The 20,411-nt window shown below is 43.4% G+C and overlaps 1 protein-coding gene across 1 annotated transcript in view; it reads right to left on the bottom strand.

The window, feature by feature from the left end:
- BANF2 (BANF family member 2) overlaps positions 1–20,411 on the bottom strand; it is a 47,419-nt gene that overhangs the window by 18,454 nt on the left and 8,554 nt on the right. Inside the window, exon 3 of the mRNA XM_016164895.2 lies at positions 18,153–18,274. The gene's annotated coding sequence lies outside the window, so the exon portion shown is untranslated. The remainder of the gene's footprint in view (positions 1–18,152; positions 18,275–20,411) is intronic.

The following is a 20,411-nucleotide window of genomic DNA, read 5'->3' as shown; positions in this document are numbered from 1 at the left end:
ATCCCAAAGTGGACAGACATGTTAGATTCCAGAGGGCAAGGTCAGGAACATTGGCTATGCCATGGGAATGCTTCCCTGGGCTTACCAGGAGATGACAGAATAGGCCACTTCCAAAGTGTCTGGGGAGTGATGCAGCAGCTGTGAACAATGACTAGATAGATATACTTGAACTTGGACAGAAGATGCTTCAAGGGCTAATGGGTGAGCTGAAGCCTGGAGTCAGAATGAAGAGGTCCCATGAATTGCAACCTTACGACTAGGGCAAATGACTAAACTGTAGACTCCAGCAGTGGGTGTCAAAATACCCCTACAAGACCAGAAGGGGCTGGTCACCCCTGTGGACCAGAGTAGCCACACTACCGCAAGGATCAGGCCATCATCCTGCAGATACCATGAGTAGGCAAGGCTCAGTACCCCCACCACCTCCATAAAGACATATAGGCACTGTTCCCATCTCCCAGAGCCACAAAACACCTTAAGTAGGGTGGGAAGGGCAGAATGGTCACTAAGGAGGCCCATCTCCCAACAGAAACTCTTTAAAGTGGCCTGGATAGCTGACTACTTACACTGAAAAGAGACAGTGCAAAACTGAAAAGAGCATAGTAGATGCTATTGGTGCCACACCCTGATCCCCTGGACCAGCTGTTGCACCTACTCCCAACTGTTAAAAGTACTGCTACCAACACACACAGTAGTGGTCGTCTTGGGAATACTGGCTCTGCAATGGAAGCAGCCATACCTGGAGACACCTTGGAATTTAGGAGGCCCAGGCCCTGTCTGGGGGTGGCCCAATGACCGCTGACACGGAGATATAAAAACTTGGTTCCCTTGTCTCTAGGTGGGACCAACTCTCTGGTACCATTTATACTCCAGAGCTCCTGTGAGATCATGTGGAAGCTGATTCCAGCCAGTACTGGCCTTGCTCAGCTCCTTCCCCTGCTTCCTTCCCTCTCCTCTCTCTTTCACTGTGCCACCTGCTCCTGAATCCTGGTCTCAGGTCTGCTTCCCAGAACCAGCCTCACATGTAAAGCTTTGCTGACTTGTCTACATTTCTTTGTTTCCCATTTAGTGGTGGTGCCTATGAACAAACAAGTATATATTTTTTTACATCTAAGTGGAATGTGAATGAATTTGTGACTAACTCCACTGTATAGTTAGCCGTGTCTTAAGGCAAAAGCAGCTCTAATGAGGGCTTTATGAGCCCTGAAGTAAGGCCTCCAGGGAAGCAATCTGGGGGCAGGTAGACTTTCTCTGCTCCCCTTTGCCTGTAGGGGCTGACTGGGTAGGTGCTGGTCTGGTCTCTAACCCAAACCTCCCATGAGGGTTTGTTCCCCCAGACTGGTAGGGCTAGACATAGAAAATAAAAATACTAGATGCCCAGTTCAGTTGGAATTTCAGATAAACAATAAATAACTTTTTAGTATACGTACCCAAGTATTTCATAAGATATACTTATACTAAAGAAGTTATTATTAGACATATTTATAATAACCAAGTATTTCATAAGACATACTTGTACTAATAGAAATTCATTTAACTGGGCATCCTGCATTTTTTTCTGGCAGCCCTCTCCCATACCATCTGATCTAGCAAAAAGTCCCAAGATCTACCCACACTCCCACCCTGGGTTGCCGGGTGAGCTGCAGGGGTCGGAAATTCTTCCTGTTGGGATTTCACTCCTGGCTTGGCCCCCTTCAGGCTAGCTACTTATGTCTCCCACTCTAGATTTGATTAAAGCCACAGACTCATAAGGTTCAAAGTTAAAGGAGACAACATGATAATACATAGCTAAGGAGATCATTGCAGTAGGACAACATGTCACTCAGAAATCACCTTGAAGGCAAACACTAGTTTGGATGTCAGCATGTCCTTGCTCATCTGGAAACAACGTCTTGGGCCAGCTGAGGCTCATCCTGGTACTAGGAAAAGAATAAGGATTGTAGGCAAGGAGGAGAAACAGAATCAAAGAACCAAAGGTTCACATTTGTTGATCACCTACTATGTGCTTGCCTCTTTATGGCCATTGCCACACTTAATCCTAAAAATAAGCTTGACAACACCAGAGAATTATTCCTATTTTGAGAAATAGGGTAACTGAGGCCCAGAGGAGCAAAGAAGGTCACATATCTAGTAAAAGACAGTATTGGGATGTAAAGTAAGATCTGGGTGGCCCCAAAGCCCATGTTCTTTCCTCTCCAGGATCACAATCAGAACAAGAACAATTGGAGCAGATTCCGCCCAGCCTGCCCACATCCCCTCAAGGCTCACAGTCCTTACTGCAAGCACCTGTGGATAAAGGGCAGGTGGTTAAATACATAGTTCCTTCATCCTTCAGGTGGGATGCCTCTAGTTGAGACCTGTCCCATGTAGCCTCCCAGATGGCCAGAGAGGGATGGAGCCTTGATTGCCTTTAGTAGTAACCTGCCCATGAGCATGGTGGCTGCCTCCCTTCCCAGTCTCACTTTCTCACACCCCTAACTCCTGTCACCTGGGTCCTCTCCCAAATTAACTACAGTTGGTCCCCAACTTATGATGATTTGGCTAATGGTTTTTTGACTTTATGATGGAGTGAAAGCTATGTGCATTTAGTAGAAACCACCCTTTGAATTTTAAGTTTTGATATTTTTCCTAGCTAGCAATACATGGTATGATACTCTGGTGATATTGGGCAGTGGCAGTGAGCCATGTGATCACAAGAGTAATCAACTGATACTCTATAGTGTATTCATTGTATTTGATGATTTTGCCCAACTGTAGGCTAAGGTGTTCTGAACACTTTTAAGGTAGGCTAGGCTAAGCTATAATATTCGGTAATTAGGTGTACTGAATTATGATATTTTCAATTTGTGATGAGTTTATTGGGATGTAACCCCATTAAGGGTACAAGAGCATATGTACTTGCACTTAAATTAGGTTCTCAAAGTCAATGACTGGGAAACCCAGCATAAGAGAGCAGTTTGTACTTATCCAGGTTTGCTAAGGCACTGTGTGAAGTGTTTCTCATGTGTTATCTCATTTAATCTGTCCATCCTGTGAGGAAGTAGGTTCTATGATTATCCTCATTTTAGAGATACATTAATTGACCAGGGGGATTCCTACTCCTCAAACCCAAGTGTACCTCTGACTGATCTGTGTTTCAAGCACTGGGTCATCAAGATAGGCTTCCATTGGATTCCTGGACTCTGGGCAATTGTTTTCTCTCCTTCCAGTTCTGGACTGAATTCCTAGACTTAGGTGCAGATACAAACTGGGGCCACAGCAGTTGGCTGCCAGCCAGTAAGGGGACATCTTGTTGCAGAGGTGGAACTGTGCAACTGGGCAGTGTTTTATGCATTGGACCGAATCCATTCTGAGATGTGTAAGATCCACATGCTATGGGTCTTCTACTTGTTCTTTGACAAATAGAGTGCTTCGTACAAGGCTCAACTTTCCTTAATCCCTTCAGCTCTCACATTTTGCGCACCTGCCCTGTCTGTTGGTCCTCTCTGCACAGCAGTTCCAGTACCTTCTAAGGACTCCTCCAGTTCTGCATAGTTGTGAAGATATGTCAATTCACCTGTAAGTCTTGGTTTAGAGATTATCTCTAAGTGAATGCCCAGTCTTCCCAAATGCAAAGACCTACTTAAGACTTGAAAATAACATAGCCTCGTTGGCCTGGCTTTAGAAAGATCTCAGCAAGAGTTCTATTCTTCGGTTTCTGATTTGTCTTCACTCAAAAGGCAAGTTCTCAGGGCCATAAAGAAAGGATTTCCCAAAGATTGCCATTGATTTCATTGACTGTATTCTCATCTGAGCAGATAATGAACTATTTGTTTGGCAAACAGGACTCTTGCAGGGACTATATGGAGGAATTTTAGTAATTTCTGGAGGCATTTTTGTGTTTTGTAGCCATAAAGAGATAAACCTACCCATTTATTTAACATACTAATGGACACAAAGCATAACCATATTCCTTAGGGGGGAAAGGTTCTGGGCTCCCTGGCCTGGGCAGGGTGATGTTCTGTTTCTCCTAAAGGTCTATCTCAACACTGGATTATCGGGGCAGAATGTAAAATGGAAGGGATCTTGGTCTCAATAGCCTTTTGAAATTAATCACCCTCTTGAAATCAGACACCCCATTAAAAGTTCAGATTAGGGGTTACAAGTGCAAAAACCACAGGGCCTAGGCAAGTGAAAAAAATAAATCAATGAGAAAAGAGAGTGCAAGGGTAATGAAAAACAAGGACTGTCCTTTGACATTCATCAGGAAGGTTTCATAAAGGTATGGACTGTGGCAGCCTGGGGTCCCACACCACAGCTAAAAGAGTTATCTTCCTCTCGAATGAGCAAATTTTGCAAGTTATTTCAAGAGAAGCCCAAAATTTCAATTTTCATATGCAAGTTCCCAATTTTAAAATATTAGGCAATATTTCAAATATCTGTTACACATGAACCCCAAAAAGCAAAGCCATACCACCAGTTAGCTTCTCCTATGTAGGTTTTCCTTCCAGAAAAATCCCCAACTTACTCATGTAAATAAAATTTGACTTCAAATTTCAGGGGGCTGTGGAACAAGGGCCCCAGGTTAGGAAACTTTGTTGTCAAGTTTCAACTCTTATGAAACCTTAATCTTGGGTTGAGTGGTTTTCATCTTTGACCTTGGATGTGGTTTCCTGGAGACATGTGCTGACCTTCCCAGGCATATCTACAAACAGGTAGTCACCATTCTTGTCTCTACTTCCATCTTCCCACTTACTGGCCAGATCATACTCCTAGCATCTTTCCTTAAATCCTCACTAGGATTTTCATCTCAAAAGCATCCACTGATGCTCAATATCTCTAATCATCAGGAAATGCAAATCAAAACCACAATGACATATCACCTCACACCTGTTAGAATGGCTGTTATCAAAAAGACAAGAAATAAAAAGTGATGGTGAGGATGTGGAGAAAAGGGAACTCTTGTGCACTGTTGGCGGGAATGTAAATTGGTGCAGCAACTATAGAAAACAGTATGAAGTTTCCTGTAAAAATTAAAAATAGAACTACCATATGATCCAGCAATTCCACTTCTAGGTATTTATTCAAAGGAAATGAAAACACCAACACAAAAAGATATATGCGTCCCCATGTTCACTGCAGCATTATTTACAATAATGAAGACATGGAAGCAACCTATATGTCCATCAATGGATAAATGGATCAAGAAAATGTCACACACACACACACACACACACACACACACACACACACACACTGGAATATTACTCAGCCGTAAAAAGAATTAAATTTTGCCATTTGCAACAATGCAAATGGACCTAGAGGGTATCATGCTAAGTGAAATAAGTCATCATGCTAAGTGAAATAAGTCATGCTAAGTGAAATAAGTCAGACAGAGAAAGACAAACAACATACAATCTCACTTGCATGTGGAATCTAAAATATTAAAAAATAAAAACAAACCTAGCTTATACATACAGAGAACAGATTGGTGGTTACTAGAGGCAGAGAGAGGGTAGGGAGGTGGGAGGGTGGGAGGTGGGCAAAAGATACAAACTTCCAGTTATAAAATAAGTCCTGGGGATATAAATATACAGCATGTTGACTATAATTAATAATATATGTTGTATATTCGAAAGTTGCTAAGAGAGTAGATCTTAAAAGTTCTTATCACAAGAATAAAATATTTGTAACTATTGGTGGTGATGGATGCTAACTAGGCTTACGGTGATAATTTCACAATATATACAAATATCAAATCATCATGTTGTATACCTGAAACTAATGTTATGTCAGTTATATCTCGATTAAAACAAAAACAAAAACAAAAACAGCATCTGCTGCTGAAGACGTGACTTTCAATGCATGCAAACCTGGCTGAAAATGCCAGGGTATGGTCTGTGGTCTCTTCCCTCTGGGTGGCCTTGAGTGATGCCCACCCATGTCATGCTTGGCACTGACTCTGCTTTGAGAAGTCAGGTATGCCCACCCACCCTGCTCATAACATCTACTTCTCTGTCTAGCCTTTGGATAGAGTCACCTAGAAGTGACCTAAGAGACACATATGCCATCCCTCCTCTTATACAGAAGAAGATTTGGAAAAGTCATTTGCACCTTTCCGTGTACTCTCTGCTCATGAATGCTGCTTCTGAGTGACAGTGCAGGGGTAGGAAGGAGCCAAGACAGGGAATTGGCTGGGCCTGTTTGATCTTGGCTTTGCCCCTTACTATCTGGGAACCCAAACTTCATTCCACCTCTCCATTCTAGCCACCTGGTAAAGATTTTTTACTATGGATGGGCTAGGCATGTTGCTATTTCACAGATGTTAGCTTATTTAATCCTCACAACAAAGCTGTGAGGAAGGAATTCATTTGTCTCATTTAACAGATGAAGAAACTGAGGCTTACAGAGTTTAATAACACATCCAAGATTGTGCACTTGGCAAGGATAAGAGTTTGTATCCTTCATGTTTAGCTAATATTTGTGAATTCTGCCAGCTAAACAATGTTCACTTTGTGGGTCATTAAGTGGCTTAGGAGTGTATATGATGAAGTACTCTGACCAGAAAGGTCCTCAAAAACAATGTTGTTATAACTTTACCTGGCATCAGCAAGCCACAGCCCTGATGCACAATCTCTGCCTGAATTTAAAGAGCACGCCTGGCTCCAGGAACAAGATTTCCCCTCTTGTTGGCTTTCTTGGCACCCTGAGCACCCCAGCTGCTGCTGACTGTCCATGCTTGGCCGAGCTTCAAGCCTCTTCTGCCTCATCAGTGTTGTCATCTTGAAGATCAAGTGGCTGTGTGCTCCTAAGTCCAAACCCTCTAGTTTCTAGTTTCAATAGTTCCCCTCAGGTCTGCAGCAGTGAGGGACACGTCCCACACAGGGACCAACACTCTGGGTGGGGCCTGTAACCCTCACAGAGGTTATGCCATGGAAGCCTATCAGATGTGTGGGGATGTGTGAGAAAGGAGAATAAATAACCTCTAGAGGGAAGGGCTGTTCTAAGGTACAAATTGATGCTTCTATGCCACATCAGATACCTTGCTGTCACAGCAGTTGGAGATCAGCTGGATACTAACTAGTTGCATGACCTTGCCTAATTCACTTTTCCTTTTTCAGTGGGATAGAGTTAGGTTAATAATTACCCAAAGTGTGGTCAACAGAACAATAGCTTCTACTCTTCCCCCAAGTCTTGGAGATTTACAGTGTTTGGCAGCTTATTCAAGGCCCTGAGAAGGTATGCACAGAGCGGGGAACTATTGACTGTGCCTAACCCACTGTCTTCTGAGTTTCTTGGACCACACAGCCTTTCAAGTAACATAGGTTACAACCCTTGGGCTAGTGTTCAGTGGACCAAGCCTTGGCTAATTTTCAAGTCTCTTCTGGTACTAAGATTCTTTTTAGCTCAAGGGTACCTCCGAATCTGCTGGGGGACAGGAGGCCTGGCTATGGGCCCCCTAGGATTGATAAGGCTGCACCAGCTATCAGAAAACATCTGTTGTTGTAGCCAACTGAGATGGCTTCTTGGCTTCCAATTAGTTCTCTCTCTTTTCCAGTTTTTCATGGAGAGTCACAGCTTTCCTGCTCTTACTCCCTGTGGCTTGGGTGGGGCTGGCCTCTTCACCTGGCTCCAAGGGTGCACACAAGACCTAGGCCTGGCCAATGAGGTTAACACATCCTCCTGGCCACAGTGATTAGTTCACTGTGGGCATGTGACTCCAGTTGAGCCAAGCAGAGAGGAAAGGAATTGTCCCTCATTTTACTGTGGTTTCAAAGCAGGGGTTCGTCTCTTCTTTTTCTTCTTGGGGAGAGCATCCCAGAGATATCCTGGAGGAAAGCATAGCTGAAGTTGGTGACAAATAGCTTTTTGACAACATCACTGAGGGCTTGGATCCAGCCAGTCCTGAAGCCATGGCTCATCGGTCTTTCTCTTTTAAACTAGTTTGAGTTTGATTTCTAATTCTGCTTGGTTTCTAATCACCACTCCATCAATTTTACAAAGGGGGTGGGGGGCACCAAATGTTCAATTAGAGAAGGAAGAGGCTGTAGAGCTTAGCAAAAAATAAAAAAAAACATAGGAAGAATTTCTGGAGATGGAGTAGGTGGCTCCCTATGGCATGGTATGGGCCAAAGCTTAACCCAATGAAGTGATGTACCTATGGTGGTATTTGGGGCACTGTTAGGCCAACCTAAACACAAGTTCAGCTCTGACCACATACCCTAATCCGGCCTTGCTATTCTGAGTGTGGCTGTGGACCCGCAGTCTTGGCATCCCTGGGGAGTTTATTAGAAATGCAAAATCTCAGGCCACACCCAAGATCTGTAGGATCCGCACTGTAACAAGATCCCAGGTGGTTTGTGTGGACATTCCAGTCTGAAAAGAACCACTATATGGTTATAGTGCTGTGCAAAGGTGGCCACCGCCAGATCCTTCCTCCCTGTATGCACCAGGGATGGACAATTTCCACTCCCCTTTTGTCTTCATCTTGTGATTTGCTTGGACCAACAGAATGTGTAAGTGGTGGTGCCATTGCTGTGCCTAGCTTCAAGAGGCTTGACAACTCTGCCTCCTCTCTCAGAAGCCAGGTGTCACATAAAAAGTTCAACTACCCTGAGACTGCGTGAAGGACCTGTGGGTTCCATCTTACTGAAAGAGGCCTTCTCAGGCCATCTAGTCTACCCCAGTCTCCAGCCAAATGCAATGACTAAGTGACCCTCATCTAAGTCCTATGGAGCTGAGCCCTGCCCAAATTTCTGACCCATAGAATCAGGAGACATAATTAATCACTGATGTTTTAAGGCACTAAGTTTTGGGGCTATTTTGTTACACAGCAAAAGATTATTGAGGTATTGATTGTCTTTCCTCCTCAAGAAAGGAGGAGGCTGAGGAATGGAATCAGGTTATCTGCAGGATATTCATTCACTTTAGACACTGTGCTGAGCACTTTCCACCTACAGGAACTGTTACAGGCACCATTCCAGGCCAGGGGTGGAGTGGTGGCAAGGATAGACAGAGCCCCTGCTCTTGTGGACTGGAAGTTCTTATCCAGGGAGACAGCAATAAACAGGAAAACACAAACATGATGTAATGGACTGAATGTTCGTGTCCCCCTCAAATTCATATGTTGAAATCCTACCCCTCAATGTGATGATATAGGAGCTGGGGCATTTGAAAGGTGATTAGAGTGGAATCTTCATGAATAGGATTAATGCGATTAATGCCCTCATACAAGGGACTCCGGAGAGCTCTCGTGCTCCCTAGCTCGCTTGTGTTCTCGCTCCCCACCCATCTTCTCTCTCGCTCTCTCTCTCCTCCATGTGAGGATATGATGAGAAAATGACCGTCTGCAACTTGGAAGTGAATCCTTACCAGAACCTGACCATGCTGACCTCCTGATCTCAAATTTGCAGCCTCTAGAACTGCGAGAAATAAATTTCTGTTGTTTATAAGCCACCCAGTCGATGGTACTTTGTGATAGCAGCCAAACTAAGACATGCAATTTCAGAGATATAAACAGCAATTTGGAGTGGGGATGGGGACAGTGACGGTATTAGACAACACAGGGAGGTTCTCTCCAAGGGGACACGCTCGGTTTTGGGCTCTGATGTTGAACAGAGGCAGACTGTAAAAATATCAGAGAAAAAGATGATGCCAGCAGAGGGAACAGCAAGCACCAAAGCCCTTTAGAGAGAAGGGGGAAAGTTGGGGATTTGAGGGTAAGGTCAAGAGCGGAAATCACAAAAGTCAGCAGGGCTACAACTGAACTAACTATCCAGTTTAGCAACCATTAGCTACACAGACCTATTTTACATTAAACTCAAACTTAACATTAAAATGAAGTAAACTCACATTAAAATGAAATATAATTGAAAATTCAGTTCCTCAGACCTACTAGCCAGATTTCAAGTACTCAACAGCCACATGTAACTCATGGCTACCATATGGGACAGTATAGATGAGAACGTTACTGTCAATGCAGAAAGTTCTATTGACCAGCACTGGCTATGGAACAAATAAGAAGTAAGCCAGGGTTCAAGGTCAAACCATATATTCTTGGCCCTGATACTTCATTAAAACGCTTGAAGTTCTAGTTTTCCCAGATTTAAATGAAGTTCTTTCAGCCCAACAGAGGTCCAAATTATCCACAGGGAGACGCCAAGGCCATGAACAGCTGAACCAAGCAGGGTTTTACCCAGAGGGCATGTTCAAGGCCTTATCTATGGTAACTGGCAGCAAAGAGGCCTGTTTAGCTGACTTCTTTGCAACCTCATTTACACTGCCAATTTGGGGCTCCCTGCATGAAAAAAGAACAGAGCATGGCTACTATTTCAGGGCCACACACAAAAGGGAAATTGCTACAATTAGCCAAAGTTGATTTCCATTAGCATATTTTCTTCCTTGGAGCATAACATCTGTTGGTGTGGAGACAGTCATTCCATCTTGTCCCGTTAGGGTGAAAGGCATGGCCAATGAACAAGGCTGGTCCATGAGGAGCCTGACATCAGCCAGGACAAAGTCAAGGAGGGGCAAAATAATAGCCTCTGAGGAACCAGGTGGGTCACCAGCAGTTAGTCTTTAGGAAAGATAAATAGCAAATTGCTTTCTTGTAGAAGCTGGGAGGCCACCTGTGGAGATGCATGCTCTTTGGAGTTAACAAGACCTGCATTGTTACTTGGTGTTGGTGACATCTCCATAAGTTCCCTAACCTCTGGGGCAGTTACTTACCCATGCTCATCTGAGAAATGGGGACAACGACATTAACCTGATGGGTTGAGGCTGATTGCATGTAATAATCTCTGTGAATACACTTGGCATTCAGTAGGTGCTCAATAAATGTTGGCCAAATCATAATCTTGATAGGAAAGAGTCTTGGAAGAGGAAGAGAGGTGGGTTAATGGATGTTTGATTAGCATTCAGGCTGGTTCCAATCCTTGGCTGTCACTCCTTTGTTCATTCATTCAACAAATATTTATTCTGTGAATTGGCTCTGGGGCCTTGGACTACCACCATAATCAGCCTGGCCTCTTGGTTCTGACCTCGGGCCCAATGGGTCCACAGAGCTGATCTACAGTTTCTTCCAGCTCTCTTCTCCTAACAAAGTTTGCAGACACCCTGGAAGGCCTGACCCATTTAGGTTTAAACATGGAGAATTAGAAAAGTATCAAGACCTCAATCCTGCAATCTGAGATTTGTAAGGACCTTGAAAGATCTTTTAGTCCACCTCTCAATTGATCGAAGAATCTTGTTCTGGCCCTGTTGGTGAAAGCTACCTGGCTTGCCTGGACCCTTCCACAGGCACAAACTCACTGCCTCACAAAGCAGCCCCGTCTGTTTTCAAAGTACTCTAATATTGGGGACACTCATATCTATGTGGAGTGTATATAAATTCAAGGTTAATGTCCCTCTTAAAACGTGGTACCCAGCACAGAACACATTTCTGTTTCTATACCTATCAATGAGCACGAGATACCTGTTTCTCCTTCCTGGTGATAAGAATTAAAAGCAATAACATAGGTGGCTGGACTGATACATAGTAGGTGCCTGACAGGTGTTTATTCCCTCCATCCTCTCCAGACAAGGTCTGACACAGGAGGGGGATCATGGGCCCCTCTAACTCTGGTCCCTAGACTGTTCTTTTGTTCTAGTGGGGCCTGGAATGGAGCTATGTTCTCAGTAAGCTTGGGGAAACTCATGTGTGAAGTAGAAGCCAATCAGCCATCAATAAGACCAAAGAGGATGACACAGCCTCAGAGTAGATTTCTCCCACCACCCACCTTGCCTCCTGCCTTAAACACTCAGATAAAGCCAGGAGTTGCTCGAAATCATGGGGCCCCTGAAAAACCATCCCTATGTGCAAGGTGTGCTATGACTGCGCAGAACTGTTGGTTTTCACAGATGGCTAATGGCCTACCTAGATGCAAGAAGCCAATGTATAAACAGGCTGTGGGAGTACACAATAACAGGGAAGGCTGGCTCTGCCTCTCGGTACATTGACCCCAGTCTCCGCTATTGGCTGTAGAGGGCTGTGGCCCTCAGACCACCCTCAACCAACTGCTGGTGGCCCAGCCAGGAAGACTCAGGTCCTGTCAGAGAGATGGCTTTCTGCCCTACCCCATTCCCCCACCCTCTTCCATTCTGCCTACTCTTCAGTGTTCTAATTCATTTATCCACTTCCCAGCATGGTCTTAAATCTCCCTTACTATCCCTAAAAAGAAGGAAGAGATTTGATACACTGGCGGGGGGGGGGGGGGGAGGCCATGGGGATTTGGATTTTAAAATAGCCAGAGAGAACAAAGTGTACAGAGAGGAGGGGCTGCCATGTACATTTTCGGAGGAGAGGTGGTTTCTGCATTCCTTGCACCACCACAAAGCTACACTGGTTCACACTGCTGAGAGGAGCTTAATTGGGCTGATGTGACCTCAGCTGGAACCTGGAGCAATGCTCCACTGGATTTCCCATCTGAGAGCCTGGCCTCCTTGCCCCAAGCCTCTATCAGTTGACCTTTGTCCAGGGAGCTGGGATAGGTGGGAATCTGGGCCTTGGAAGTGATTAGAATATCACTTCCTATAGCAGTAGCTCTGCAGAAACAGGTTGGAAAAGAGGTGACTGCATCAGGTGAGTCAGCTTTCCCAGGAAGGGCTCTGGGCTTATCCCAGCATATTTCTGGCCCCAGAATGGATAATGATGTTGTGAGTACGAGACCCCAAAGTGCTAGGCCAGCCTATGACTGGCTGTATTTCTTTCCATAGGTCTTGGGAAGTCTGAATACTCACCAAGAGTGCCTGGTAGGCTGGTGCCACAGGTCTGCTAGTCTCAGTTGTTGTGGCCCTGTAAGTGTAGGCCAGCCCTTGGAGGGTAAGTTTATATCCTGGGCCCAGAGGCAAGTCAGTCCCAAGATCCTGAATAGACTACATTGTGATGTCACACAACTGGGGTGGCCCCCACTAGGGCTACTGTCACCGCTGGTGTCAGGGGACAGGGATCCCCTCCTGAACAAATCAACACATCTGGGTGCGATTCTGGGCTGGCACTGCTGGAGAAACAATAAGGGGTGTCTACCCTGTTAGAGACCGTCGGCCTAGGAGAAAGCACCCCAATGCCATGTGTTCCTACCCTCACCTGGCTTGGATCAATGCATTAAACTAAGCTAATCTTTCACATAGTTTTCTTACACATATTGACTGAGGGGTTACCCCCAACCCTTAACCATTTCCTTTGCACATTTTTTTTACGATTAATTTAAAAGTCTAGGACAGACCCTTGACTTTTCCCTTATTGCTCACCTGGTGTGTTCAGAGGGCAGCAAAAAGAATTTAAATATTAGCTCAGGAAAACAAACAGGAATGGAAATCTCCCCCACCCTCTGTCTCTTTAGTCAAATCCAACACAGATGTCTTTCAGGTTATCCTCCATAGTATACATACACGCCTGTGCTGCTTGTCAGTGGAAGTCGTTGATAATTAGGTAGGTATGACTTATATTTAATAAACTCGAAAAGAAAAGAAAAACTCACAAAACGGGCCAAAGTCTAAAAGGTTTCTAAAGGCTCCATTCCCCTTTTCCTCTGGTGCTTCAGGTTGGGATTGGGAAGCATTCTAACCAGAGAGCAAATGGGCTTGCTATGGAGACTGTCCTAAATTTTAGAGTCTAAAATAGTGGTTTTCAAACTTTAGGGTACATTCAAATCACCTGGAGGGGTTGTTAAAATACAGATTCCTGAGCTTTACCCCTAGACTTCCTGATTCAGCAGGTCTGGGGTAGGTCCCAAGAGTGTGCATTTCTACTAAGTTCCCAGGTAATGATGCTGCTGCTAGTTCAGGGGGGACACTTTGAGTACCATTGCTCAAAAATGTAAGGGCATTGGGCTCCCGGGTTTGATCCTGAAATGGTGCTGCTGGCTGATAGCAGTACTCAGGGGTCACTGGAGAACAAATACGAGCTATAGCTTTGGGGCTAAAGCTAGCTGAGCCCTCTGGGTATAACCAACCTGCTTTATTGAGGAACTGCTCAGTGCCAGTGCTGAGCTGTAATGGGGAGACACAGCTAATGTTATCACTTTACCACTTCAATGCACAAAGGTGGTCTGACTTCCCACTGCTGGCACATGTGTCTCTTTGCTTGGAGACTGTCTCCAGCTGCTGGATCCCACCCTACCTGAAGGCAGTGCAGATGCAAAGCCAGGAAGCAAAGTCTCCCCAGGAACATCCTTAACTTATGATTGTTAGCAGTTGATGGATAAATAACCTAGCTCTCTTCTATTCAGTGTGGTAACTTAGAGGTGTGCCCTATACCATCTCCCAGAGATCCCTACATGACTAAGCCTTAGCTGCCCACTGTGGTAACTGGCTTGATAACGTACACTACTTCGCTGCCCTCTCTCTTGGCTCCCTTCTCCATTGTCCTACCGGGGTTTCCTGGGATCACTCCCTAAATAAATGACTTGCATTTGAATCTCATTTTAGGGTCCGTTTCTGGAAGAACCCAAATTAAGATATCATGAATAAAGAATGATTTTCTCCTTGATAAATTCACATTTCAAGGGAGAAAGACATATAAACATGGCTTTGTATACTAGGAATTTCGGGGACCTTCCAGATAGTGTCAAGGCTCAGGAAAGATAGACATGTTCTACTGGTTGCCTTTCAGAGTGTCATCAAAGGCACCTTGAGGAAATGCAGGAGCTCAGCTGATACTCTCAGGCAGAGGCCAGCAGAGAAAAGGGGCCTGGCAACCTGGCCCACAGTCCTTTTCTTCCACACAGGGAGGCATGAATGTGGTACTAGCAAGGCACTGATTTGCTATGCAAATTTCTCCTGCTTCCTACCTCCCTGGGCAATTCCTCTTGCGATAGGAATATGGACCTGGCACCAAATAAAAATGACTCTTTTTAGGTTTGGCGGATGCTTGGAGAGGCATTGATAAGGGCTCTGCTGGTCTGATAGGATTAATATGATTTTCTAGTTGCCCAGCTCCACACCATGGCTTACAGCTGCAGTATGGCAGGGTTAATCCATTTCCTCTATTGCTTTCAAATGGGCTATCACCCACCCAACTCCTCCCATGTATGCCTCCCACCATCATCATCAGTCCTCCTAGAGCTCCTTCATATAAACATGCAATCCAAATGACAACACCGTACATGCTATCAAAACACCCCTCAAATGAAGTTCCCACTCCCCTTCTATCTGACCATTCATGTACAGAAATTCTGGAACTACTGCTAAATGGATCCAATTGTTGTTTGGCTGGGCATTTTTGCAGATTATTCTTAGGGGACAAGATACCCAGAATTATTCTTCCTCACATTTCAACTTGGTTAGAAGGAGAACAGAGCCTATTGTACTGGAGCATTGTCTCAATAACAGAATTAACCTTTTCAGCATTACTCAGGACTCAAAAGATAATTGGCTACAAAACAGCTATTAGCTTTGCCTCTAAACAAAAGAATTACATTCATAAAGGGGCCCAATTCCGAGACCTCAGCACAGAGCTAAGAGATGTAAAAGCTTGTGTCTTCGAAGATAGAGATCTTAATGTCCACCTCATATTTTATACTCCCAAAGCCAGAAAAATGCCTTCGACCCAATCATTTTACACCTGTGATTAAAGAAAATAATCTAAAATATTGTTTACAAATGACATTTCTAAGTAAATATTTTAAATCCATGCACTAATGTGTTAAATTTAGTGTTATTTAGAATTGTGGAAAATTAGAAATAATTTAAATGTCTAACAGAGGAATGATTAAATAAGTTGTAGAGAATTCCTTATTGGAATACTAGGAGGCAGTAATGTAACAGTCATGAAGACTACAGGGTAATGGAGAAGAATGGTAAGATTAAGGGTAAATATAAAAAGCAGAGAAAACAAATAATTACAACTATGGAAACACTTGTCTATGAAAAATGCTCAACATTATTAATAATTAGGGAAATGCAAATTAAAACCACCACATACTCAAAAGAATGGCTAAAATAAAAAACAGCAACAGTACTGTGTGTTGGTGAGGATGTGGAATAAACTGAATTCCCATACCCTGAGAAATGGTATGACCACTTTGGAAAATTGTCTCATAGTTTTCTATAAAGTTAAACATACAGATTTACTCTATGACCCAGTTATTCCACTCCTGGGTGCTAACCTAAGAGAAATGGAAACGTCTCTAGCAATTGTACAAGAACACTTTATTCTCCAAACTAGAAACAACCCAAATGTAATGTTCAATAACAAGTGGATGAATAAATGAATTCTGACATATTTTTATAATGGAATATTTGTCAGCAATGAAAAGTAACAAACTACTGGTTCATCCATGATAACATGATAAAGCTCAAAAACACTCTGAGCAATAGAGGCCAGAGACAAAGAGTACACACTTAATTGCATTTATGTGAAGTTCTTGAACAGGCAAAACTACTCTGAGGCTACAGAAATAAGTGTATGTGAGTGTGTGTATTTGTGGTGTGTGTATATATGACATATATTATGTATATATACATACACATAAACACACACACACACACACATTACTTGTTTAGGGGAAAAATCCAGAAGGAAACATACTAATCTGCAAAAAGTGGTTGTGCTTCATGAATGAGATTACAGATGATTTTTTTCTCTTCTTAGATTTTCCAAAATTTTACCTCTATGGTTCTATTTTTTATACAATAGAGTATTAAATGTTCATTTTAAAAAAAAACCACATCTGCTGGAGGCAAGCATTTATGGTGGTCTGCAACATACCAGGTGTGTGTGTGTGTGTGTGTGTGTGTGAGATAAAGTCTTATGGATTTTTTTTTCCTGTACATCTACCAATCTAAATCTTCAAGCCAGGCTCAAATCTCACATATCTATTAAGTCATCCATTATTTCTTTGCCGGAAACCAATACTATCTTTTATCATCCACCACCTTTTCATATATTGTTTCTCTTTAACCACATCATATGCTCACCAGGAGCTGAAATAATATCTTTATTCTTTGTATTCCCAACAGCCACTAGCACAGAAAAGGCACAGAAATTTGGAGAGAATAGACCCAAAGTGGCATAGGGTCACTATATACAGTGACACAGGCTGTGCACTACACAAACTCCAGGTGATGACATAAATGGCTCGAGGCACGGATAGCATCCTCCAGAGTTGTACCAATGCAGTCCTTGGTCAGAGTCCCTGTCCTACCACTTCTTAGTTTTGTGGCCTTGAGGAAGTTACCTCTTGAGCCTGTCTCTTTATTTATATAATGGGATTGTTGGGACGATTGACTTGAGATAGTATGTGCTTGAAGCCCTCTGGAAACTGTATAATATACTCTGCAATGTCAGTGGTGATGTTTTTCATAATAAATCTGGTCCCTGCCTTTCTTCATCCCTTACTTCTTCATCAGCTTTCACTCAGTTCCCTAAAATTGTCAAACATGTTCCTGACTCAGGGTCTTTGCACCTGTTATTCCCTCTGACTAGAAGACTATTGTGCCCACATCTTCCCTCAGCTGGTTCCTTCAGGTGATTCAGATTTTGGTTCCAGTGTCATTTGAGGCTTTACCTAAACATCCTAAAATAGCTTCTTCCTCACTATCATTTTCTGTCTCTTCACTCTGTGTTATTAGTACCTGAAATTGTTTTGTTTAATGCTGACTGCTCACCTCCTACCCCAAACATCCTTGTGTAGAAAGTATATGCCTGTTGTGTTCACTGCTGTATCTCTAGTCCCTAGAGCATACTAGGTGCTCAAAAATCACTTATTGAATGAATGAACAAATATGTATTGATAACTAGGAGACACACTGTATTTATTCAGTTCAATCTGTCAACTGTTTTCCAAAAATAAGAGACTGTGAGGCAAATACAGCTTGTACCCACCTCTTTTGAGAGTGGGAACCCACCTCAATGGCTGAAGGAATTTGCTTAAGACATGCCTGGCGGCCACGGGTCCAAACATTTGTCACTGATGCTGTGCCGAGTAAGGCTTCAAGTCAGCCGCCGTGTGGTGAGGACACGGGGAATAAGGAGGGCATTGTGCTGTCCACAGAAAGGGAGGGTTCTGTGAAGGGCTCAGGAAAATACCTCCCTCAGATTGGACAACCTCTCCCAGCCAGGTGCTTTGTTCCTATCTCTTTTCCTCCTTTCTTTTCCCAAATGAGAGCATGAAAACCAGGCCAATCAGCCTTACCTTTGTCTCTCACAGCTCTCAATGTAGGGTTTCTTTAAAGTTCTGGTGCCATGGAAGCCCTGCCAGCACCACAGTGGAATTTTCTAATCCATGCCAAAGATGGAGCTCATTAATTTTCCTGCCTGAAAGAAAGAAAACACTTCTTTGGGAATTGGCGTATTTAGTGTTCTGCTAAAGGAGAGTGAGGGCTCCCTGCAAGGAAGATTAATGTAGGTCTGTAGGTGGGTCATTCAGGGAAATCCCAGCACACTGCAAAGTGCTCACAGCCCTGTGAGGCCCCTTGGTGTCGTCCACACTGATGATTGCCCGCTCTCCCTGGGCTGAGGGCCAGGGGTGAGCAGAGGCAGGAATGTGCCCCCCGCCTCATCCCCCTAAAGTGACCACCCAGTACATTCCCAGAAAGTTCTTTTGCCCTCTCACTTCCTTCCTTCTCTGAAATGTGCATGATTCCTGGAGAAGTCACACCTGAGGCCCTGTGTTTCAAACTGGAAATACACAGTGGTAAATAATTTAACATTTCTTTTTATGTCAAAACAATGTGTATTTATTAACAGAAAATAGTGTAGAATGGAAAAAGTGAAAAATATCACATGGGAAGGTTGGGACTTCAGGTGATTTTCTACATTTTTCTTAGTACTTTTTCCTGTGTTATCTGTTTTATGTATTCACATACATTATTCTTATGTCATAAAAATAACAATAAATAGTATCCATTTTTAGAAAATCTGCCTTTGTGGATATATTTCGGAGAATGAAAAAAATCACGTGGATCTTTAATTTAAACCTTAGTGCCTTCCTCATACAGATGATTTAGAGACCAGAGACCTCTATTCTCAGAATGCACCTTCACTTTCCCCTGCCATTTGAAGCAGTTTGGTAAAAATGTTAAGAGGAATTACATGGCAAATTTGTAAAACTTTAGTGTGAATTAGTGTCAGCTCACCTCTCTCTCTTTCTTTCTCTCTAGCATATGCACACACATTCATGTGCATACATACTCCTCAGATATCACCTAGAACTCTGAGAGTCTGTGGACTCACAATGAAATGATACTGGTAGAAGGAATGAAACTGGCTAACTAAATTCTGCCCAGACGTTTCTGAGCACATTGATCATTAGTAGTCTCAAAAAAGAGTGGCAATGTGACTACAGACTAAGTTCTCATCTCTTGAAATCTAATTTTTCTGCAGCACGCAATAGGATCAGAGATAAGAGGGTAGTATGAGCTGATAAAGTCTGCTTGATCTATTAGTTGGTTGTAGGGCCTGCCAGGCCAAAGGCAGAGAGTTGAACTCAATCACCCTAGCAGCCCTTTCCGGATTTTGTTATATTTTCTTTTTTGCTTCTGGTTTAAAGACCTTCTCTCAAACGCTCGCTAACAATTTTTTTAAAAGCTGATTAACAGAGTTAGAGAAGAGCCACACAATGATTAAGTGGTTGAGAAAAGACATGGAAGAAAGGTTTAAGGAGCTGCAGTTTTTAAGCCTGGAGAGAAAAACCCAGAGGATGGGATAGAATAATAATTTTTAAGTGCCAGGCACTTACTAATCAACTGACACGTTCCATGAACACTTAGGAGAGCACACGGTGAGGTAGGAGTGATTTAAGATACCCCTAAGAAAGGACTTCTTGAAGCTAAAAGCAGCTCATTGTAGAATGGGAAAGCATAGGGAATTCATAAGGAAAAATGTAGGACTTAGGTCTTTTATGTTTTATCACTGTTGAATAGTTATAATTCCTGTACATAAAATCTACTAGGAAACAGTGGTGCTCAGTTGTCTTGGGGCAGCCAGGTGATGGGGAAAAAATGTATTCAGAGACATTGTGGAGGAAGCATTTCTGTGGGCTCTTCAAGGGCAGAGAAAACCCAAGTGTAATCCAACTGGGCACCCTCATCAACAAGGTACATGGCAAACTTAGTGCCTGATTCCAGAATGAATGACCAAAGGCAGCCTTTAAAGATGGAGTAGGAGAGGATGGCTCACAGTTGGGGAGGGTATGCTTTGGGCAGAGGCATGGAGTGGGCACAGATGGAAATAGATGGAGCTTGGTGATTGTAGGGGCACAAGGCTATGGGATTCCACAAAAGTCAGGCAGAGAAATTAAGATTTGACATGGTAGAAACCATTTAAGGCCCCTAAAGGGGAGGAAAGACAAGATAGAAATGGTGGTTTTAGAATGTTAAGTTTGCTAAAAGTGAGCAGGATGGACTGGAAAGAGAAAGAGGAAAAAAATAGGTCTTTCATAGTTCCTATTATC

The sequence above is a fragment of the Rousettus aegyptiacus genome, unplaced genomic scaffold, assembly GCF_014176215.1.
Source record: "Rousettus aegyptiacus isolate mRouAeg1 unplaced genomic scaffold, mRouAeg1.p scaffold_m13_p_12, whole genome shotgun sequence".
NCBI classification, from domain to species: Eukaryota; Metazoa; Chordata; class Mammalia; order Chiroptera; family Pteropodidae; genus Rousettus; species Rousettus aegyptiacus.
Note: the sequence above shows the minus strand (reverse complement) of the source record. Positions and strands in the feature narration are given on the sequence as shown.